The sequence below is a fragment of the Ictidomys tridecemlineatus genome, chromosome 1 (genome assembly GCF_052094955.1).
Source record: "Ictidomys tridecemlineatus isolate mIctTri1 chromosome 1, mIctTri1.hap1, whole genome shotgun sequence".
In the NCBI taxonomy this organism is placed as follows: Eukaryota; Metazoa; Chordata; class Mammalia; order Rodentia; family Sciuridae; genus Ictidomys; species Ictidomys tridecemlineatus.
Genome location: NC_135477.1, coordinates 58,971,045 through 58,979,138, shown reverse-complemented (window position 1 = coordinate 58,979,138; position 8,094 = coordinate 58,971,045). Strand labels below are relative to the sequence as shown.

Genomic DNA, 8,094 nt, shown 5'->3' with positions numbered 1-8,094 from the left:
TTATTGGTTTCTTTGAGGTATTCTATTTTACTGGAGTATAAATTTTCAAAATAGTTTCTGATTGTCTTCTGTATTTCAATAATACTTGTCATGATATTTCTTTTTTCATCACATATTTTAGTAATTTAAGTTTTCTCTCTCCTTTTCATTAGGGTGGCTAAAGGTTTATCAATTTTATTTACTTTTTTTCAAAGCACCAGTTTTTTGTTTTTTCAATGTTTTGAATTGTTTCTTTTGTTTCGATTTCATTGATTTCCACCTTGATTTTAATTATTTCCTGTCTTCTTCTACTTTTGGTATTGGTTTGTTCTTCTTTTTCTAGGGCTTTGAGATGTAATGTCAGGTCAATTATTTGTTGACTTTTTTTTCTTTTAATGAATAAGCTTAATGCATTGAACTTTCCTCTTAGCACTGCCTTCACAGCGTCCCAGAGATTTTGATAAGTTGTATCAGAGTTCTCATTTTTTTTATCTTCTCCCTGATGTCTCCTGTTATCCATGCTTTGTTCAATAGCATATTATTTAGTCTCCAGTTGTTGGAGTGGCTTCTATTTTTAATTTTATCATTGATTTCTAATTTCTTTCCATTATGGTCAGATAGAATGCAGGGTAATGTTTCTATCTTTTTGTATTGGCTAAGACTTGCTTTGTGGCATAAAGTATGGTCTATTTTGGAGAAGGATCCTGCTGAGAAGAAAGTGTATTCGATCATTGATGGATGGAATATTCTATGTATGTCTGTTAAGTCCAAATTATTGATTGTATTATTGAGTTCTATATTTTCTAAAGGTCTCTCCAACCAAACTGCAGACTCACACAGGAGCCCAGGCCCAGGCCTAGGACGACCTCTGCCAACCCATGCAGGAGCCTAGGCCCAGGTCAAGCCTGGCACCACCCCATGTGCCTACCTGGGAGCTCAAACATGGCCCACCTCCATCTTGGGACACTGCAGCCATTGCCATAGCCCTCCCCACACAGTAGCCTCCACCTTATGACAACAGACAGGTCCTAGAGGCAGCTGCATAACAGGCAGCACAAAGCCGTTGTAAGACTCACCCTTTCAGCCCATCTCTTAAAGAGGTTGCATCCATCGTGGGACACCCCCACGGCTACCTTGAGTTATCTCCAATATTGCCACCACCAACTTTAATTGCAGTAGCGTCCATCGTGGGACATCAGTGGGGACTGAAAGCCCAACACCAATGTGAGTTACAGGTCATCTGTAGAAACATTACAAGATTATAGGGTAGAAACTGAAATACCTCAGATCTGCACTTGAAGAAAGGAAGACACAGACAACATGAAAAAAACAAAGGAGGAAAGTGCCCCAAACAAACCAGGATACTACAGTAATAGAATCCATGGACAGCACAGTTGATAAAATGTCAGAGAAGGAGTTCAGAATACACCTAATTAAAATTATCTGCAAAATTGACTACTTTATAAAGATGTTGTAGAGGTAAATGAAATAACTTAAGTCCTGACCATAGTTACCAACACAGGCTTAATTCTCAGTTGAAAATATTTATAATAGAGATAATTAAAACTTTACTTTATTTAGAATTTTTGCACGTTTATTATTAAACAATTGTAGGCATATCATCCTTTGTGTGGTCCTTCCTGACTACACGTATTTCACCTTTGTCAATCCAAACTCCTTCCAAAAGGAAAAGAGATCAAAAATAATAGGGAGTTTCATGAAGAACTTCATTTGTGGATACCTTGAGGAGCTACATAGAATCCATCTGATCTCTTTCCTTTTTGTAGATGTGATCTCCTCAGCATCAATAATTGCTGAATACTGGGCAGCCCATGCTTGTGTTCACATTCATGCTAAAAGTTTCCATAGCAAAGCCTGCACAGAGCAAGGGAGAGACATCAATCTTCTACCAACTCCCTTCATGGGAAGAAAGCTCAGCTTCTTCTTTCCTGTTCTCCAAAAAAGTGAATAACCATTTGAAAAATGAATAAATAAATAAATCCCTGGTAATTTTCACTCTGAGGCATTCAAATTCAAAATCGGCATTTACTTTTGCCAATACTTCATCACAATGCACCTAAACCTTCACACCTCTTTTAAAATACATATAGGTTTACCCTAAAACAGATCCAAAGTGTTCACTATGACCATAACAAATAAGCTTCTATATGAGACATTGAAATACCATCCATTATTATACTGAGAATCCTACTAGGTGTCACAATTTTACCAAGTCTCTGCACACACATAGGCACTGGGTATGATTAGCTGGTCTCAAATGACTTAATGTCCTCACCAGTAAGAGTCAATATTTAACCCTCTGAGGTTATCAAGGATCTCTGGTGACAGTTTTCTCAATCTTCCCTGTTTTGTGGATTATGGCAGCTGTCATGGTCTCTATCCCCAGATGGAGAAAACCAAAAATCGTGAAGAGTTTAGAAAATTTCCAAAAGCCATCATCAACAATATTTATTATTTGCAAGTCGCTCATTAGCAGGCCATCTGAAAAAGTTTGGATTGGAAAGGTCCCCTCATTTTGATAAAATAAGAAGTAAATGTTTTCAAGCAATGTTCAGTTAGAATAGGCATTCATAAAGCAAGAAAGATTATGCACACTAGAAAAAAAAAACAAGATTATTGGCTTGTCAGGATTGGACACCTCATTTCATTAAAACATGAAAACAAAGAAGCCTGGATCATAGGTGAAATCTTCTCTGGGTGAGTTACATTCTCCAAGCACAAAATCTGTTTCCTTTCCAGAAAGGGTGGGCTTTATACTAGTAAATCTGTGTATCTTATTGCCATGTCTCAAAGTCCACTTTAAATACAGGCCTTTTGCCTGTTGGTAGTTAAGAAAGGGTAGATGCTTGTCCAATATACCAGTAAAAAATATAAAATCTTTGCACAGAGAAGTCTCATGTTAAGAAAAGAGAATTATTCTTTCACAATGTTATGGGGGTTGGTCACTTTCTAAATACTGTAGAGCAGGGATCTACCGACCACCATCTGTTTTTATAAATAAAGTTTTATTGGAACACGATCACACCCAATCATTAACAGGGTGTCTATGATTTTCATGCCATCATGGCATTCGATGTATAGCTCATAAAACTTAAAATATTTACTCTCTGACACAAAACGTTTTCTTACTCTGCTATATAACATGGTCCCAACATCCAAGGCAGAATAACATCCTGTTCTGAAGCCAGAATTCTGTGTCCAAGGCCTCGTTCTGTTGCCAGGTATCTGAAATCTCGATCCAAGAATTCATCTTCTCTGCACCTCAGTGTCCTCATCTGGAAAACAGGAAGGTTAGCAGCATTGATTAATTGAGATGAAACATTAAAAGCCTGGAGGTATTGTCTGCCATAAAACACCATTATTAGCATCACATTGGCAATAGCTGTATAAACTGAACTCAAACAGAAAAGCTTCGACTGAGCTTCAAATGGCACTTAAACATTCTTGTAAAAATTTCCAAGATTCATTGCTGTGTTATACAAAGGAGATTCTCAGCTTATTTCCAGCGACAAGCAATAGGCTGACATAAATGACAGCTTAAGAACACAGCCATTTTATATCCTTCCCTCATTCTATCCCCAAACCATTGCTTTGGATTTCAATAGCTTATGTCTACATATGTCATGCATTAGTCTGTTCTCAGACATTCAGACTTCAAATTATTTGATCTTCAAACTTGTCATTCTTCATGTTTTTCTTCCTCATCTCGTCTCCCTTGGATTTTTTTTAACTCCCTGAACTTGTTCCATAATACAGACTTTATAACACTCAAATTCTAGAGGTTCTGGAGAGTGCTAGAGAAGAACAACCCAAACAATTCTTCTTAAATCGATGACATGCACATATTAATGCACTAAAATCTCTAGTGAGCATATTTAAAATCAGATGAACCTGCACAGAATTTGATTTCATAAGACTGGGATGGCCTAGCAAACTCAGTTAGTAGGAAGCAATGCAGCTGATTCTGACATTAAGTCATGTATACCACACTTTGAGAAAACTGCCTTACTCCCCCCCTCTTTCTTATATGATCGAGACAGGAGATACCTGAAGTCAGTACCTGCATTACCAATGTTCCCTTTCTCCATGAAAAACCAACATACACATCAAGGGTTGGGGAGGTGGGAGTGGGTTTAATACTTCTATGGGCCTACATTGTTCCCAAATGTATAGCATAAATGGACTATACTTTAAGGAAACAGAATATTATGCCTGTGTATAGGAACCGTATAGATTTCCTGAGATACGTAATGATGCATAACATGTACCAGAGAGTAAAATTAAGTTCATAAGACTTTTCAGCTGCATTTGACACTTTGGAACATGAGGATCCTTATAGATCAATTTAAACTATCTGGTTGAACTATCTGCTTTAGTAATTACAGGATTTTTTTTTTCTGACTTTGCCAGTTTCAATTTGTAAGTGCAAGTCTGAGAAAACCATCTCAAGTTAAAGGCTGGTTTTGAAAATTATTCTGTTCACCACCCCTTTCTCAGCAATGTAATGAATTATTAGTAACATGCTGAAGGCATACGGCTCTGCCAAGATTTACTTCCTGTTTCTACTTGGGTTGGTTTAGTATTATTTTCCAATGTTCCAAAATTGCATGTCAGAATTTATTTGAAAGCATAATAATTTGGGAATGGATATCTTGCTAATTAGAGCATCTGTCTCTAGCTACAGCTCTTTTCTTCTCTTTGCAACATCCTGATTTATAACGATCATCTCACCTTTGCAGATATTGCACAGTATTTAGGAATAATGCTGCAACCCATTCTGTCTCTGGAATAACAAACTCATCGTGGGTTATGCTACTGTGCTGCTACCTAAGAATTATCTTCAGGCTTTGTTTCCTATTGGTTTGGTTTGTTGCCAAATTTGTGATTTATGTTCACTTCCTTCTAGACTATATTATTGCAATGTTTTCATATACAGACTGATTAGATTTTGCACAGAAAGAATTGAACACATTTCACTTAATCATGTGTGTTACACAAAATTCCCTGTTTCTTTAGCCTTTCCCATGGCTTCCTTTCTGAAGTGCAGTATGGAATCTACATCACCAAAATAATCTACAATGACAATCTGAAAGATGAATTTGAACCTTATAAATCCTATGTTTCTGGAATTAAAAGTATAATTTATATCTGGTACAGCAAATATCTGCTAATATTTTGATACTTGGAGGTTCTATCTAAATAGCTGTATGAACCGGCACTGATTTTTGTTTCTGCCTATCTTTTCTATATCATTTAGGCTTCAACATGACCTATATTCGCAATCTTATCCTTATGGAGTTGGAGCCCTCTCGATTGCCTGGCATGAGGGAAATATGGTCCTGGAGAAGGAAAGGATTTCTTAAATAATCTAACATTTATTTTCATTTAACAAAATGTATTCCCCATCCCTAGTTAATAGGTACTCAGGGTTCACCTTTCCACCTGATCACTCTGAACAGGTGAAGTTCAGTACATTAAAAGGCAGCTGATATCACGGTTTCATATTTATAATTACAAAACTCTTCTTCCTCTTCAGTACCATCCTAAGTCTTCTGTGTGGCAATCTCCACCCAATATTCTATTTTTTTCCTCTTTTCTAAACTAATTTCTTTTATTTATTTGTTTGTTTGTTTGTTTGTTTAATATATAACAGTGGAATGCATTACAATTCTTATTACATAGACAGAGCTCAATTTTTCACATCTCTGGTTGTATACTCACACCAAATTCGAGTCCTCATACCTGTACTTTGGATAATAATGATCATCACATTCCACCATCATTAATTACCCCATGTGCCCTCCCTTCCCCTCCCAACCCTCTGCCCTATCTAGAGTTAGTCTATTCCTCCCTTGCTCTGTGGACTGAATATTTGTGTCCCCTCCCTCTAAATTAATATGTTGAAACCTTAATCCCCAGTGTGATGGTATTTAGAGATTTCGCCATTTGGGAGGTGATTAAGTGATGAAGGCAGAGTCTTTGTGGTGACATTGGTACTCTTATAAGAAGACACTGAGAGAGACCTTCTTCTTTGTCTCCCGCTGGCTTGCTCCCTTCTCCCCACCCCCAAATGAGAATACAAGAAAGAGGCCATCACCAAAACCTCAGCCATGCTAGCAAACCGATCCAGAACTGTGAGGAGTAAACATGAGTCATTTAAACCACTCAATCCATAGTATTTTTGTTGTAGCAGCCAGAACTAAGATAATACTCCAAAAGAATTTCATATACCAATCATTTATAAAACACATGCACATACACAATTAAATTTCTCTGAAGACTTTTCTCTAGACTAAACATGCTCAATTTCTTCTGGCTGTTGTTCATTTCCATGGTTTTTAAGTATTTCATTTTCCATTCAAGTGTTCAACAATCACTTCATTTTGTCAGTTCCCTTCCCTACAACCAAGCAGTCCATGACTCTTTAACATTTCCTAACTTGTGTTGTAATAGACATAGATAGGGTGAATCCTTCTTCTCAACAATCCTAGACACTAAGAAATCCTCTGAAGAAATCAATGCAGAGAAAAGACTTACCAAACAAAGCACTCTGCACAAGTTCATGACAGAAGAAAAAATTAATTAAATATACTAACATTGACTCATGACTCAAGGTTCTTATTTATTTCCTAAATGAATGGGCTTACGTTATATTCTAAAGTTCAAAAGGATAGATGCCAAGTGATAGTAATACCCATAAGGGGGTGTTACTCTTCCTGGTTATTGATTTTGATTATTTGAAATTTCTAATTTTTTCTACATTGAGCTAGCCTGGTTTATACACATTCTTTTAAAAATATTCTTGAATTGATTCACCAATCAATTATTTTGGTATACACAACTTCCAAAAGTTTAACCTCTGGGCAGTAAAAAAAAATAAATTGAAATTATATATTAAAACCTTTTGTATGAAACAATTACAGTTTTATGATTGAGGCAGAATCATGAGAAATTATCTATAATGCTCAAGTAAAGGCAAAAATTTTGAACAAAGAATTCATCTGAAACATTCAAGCAAAGCACTGCCTCTGGGTATATTGTTTGAAATCCATTTCTTTTGGAACCTTGATGTGGAAGATACATGTACAGTAATGTTAGCCTACAGTAACACACAACAGAAAATGTATTATTAAACTTGGAATACTTATAAGCATCCTTAGACAAAAATGCCCAAAGTAGCTGCCTGAATTGAGACATCTGGAAAATGAAGGCATTATGTGTTGACCTGGGATAATTTGCTATGATGCTGGTGATTTTCTATTCATTTTCTTCAGTACTTTTCAAAAGACTATTGTATTTAAAAACCAAATTGCTGGCACCATGCAATTTGGAAAAAAAAAAATACATCAAGTACACAAATTACTGGAGAAAAATGCTGCCTGTATTTTCCTACCAAGTTAGATCCACAGAAAATGTCATGTCAAAATCCTGTGGGGTCATCCTTTATACATTTGTGGATGAATTTATTACCTTATTACCCAGACTATCCCCATTACAGAGCAAAAGCTCCCTGTGTAATGGAAGCTTATGCAAACATTGATTTCTTGTGGTTAACTTCCAAACGTCTCCAGATTATTCTCGTGCACTCTTGGAGCTTATCTCTTCACCCAGCAGCAGACAAGTGAGTTAATATACAGTGCATGTGTGTCCATTTCCGTTGACACAATGCACAGGCTATCAGTCGCTATTAATTCCAGGAGAGTAAGGGCAGGGCAGAGGGCAGGCAAAGAGGAATTTCAAGGAAACAGTAAAAAGAATACCCGCTGTCGGATCTTTTTTTTGTCGAACAGTTCAGTTGTGCTCCACTGATCTTTTAAAGTCTGTGTTTGCACTACCTTCAATTACTTGCTGAAAGCAGCCCAGATTGGCTCGTACATGTCATTGTTTGTACAGCACAGAAACATGAATTAAATCTGTCAGTCTTTTGATCTGCATGCCAAGTCAACAGTGTACTCATTGTAAGTACTTATCAAAAAAAAGAAAAAGAAAGAAAAGAAGAAGAATGAAAGAAAAAAGAAAAACCTCTGTTCCAACATGAAGAAGACAGGGAACAATTTTTGCCCTTTTGCCTATTTTTTTTTAATCACACGTCCC

The 8,094-nt window shown here is 36.5% G+C and overlaps 1 long non-coding RNA gene across 2 annotated transcripts in view; it reads right to left on the bottom strand.

Annotated features, from left to right (window-relative positions):
- Positions 1-2,986: 2,986 nt before the first annotated feature.
- Positions 2,987-8,094, bottom strand: part of LOC144375947 (uncharacterized) — a 257,494-nt gene continuing 252,386 nt past the window's right edge. For both annotated transcript variants that reach the window (XR_013435856.1, XR_013435857.1), the window contains one exon: positions 2,987-3,275. This is a non-coding gene — a long non-coding RNA (uncharacterized LOC144375947). The remainder of the gene's footprint in view (positions 3,276-8,094) is intronic.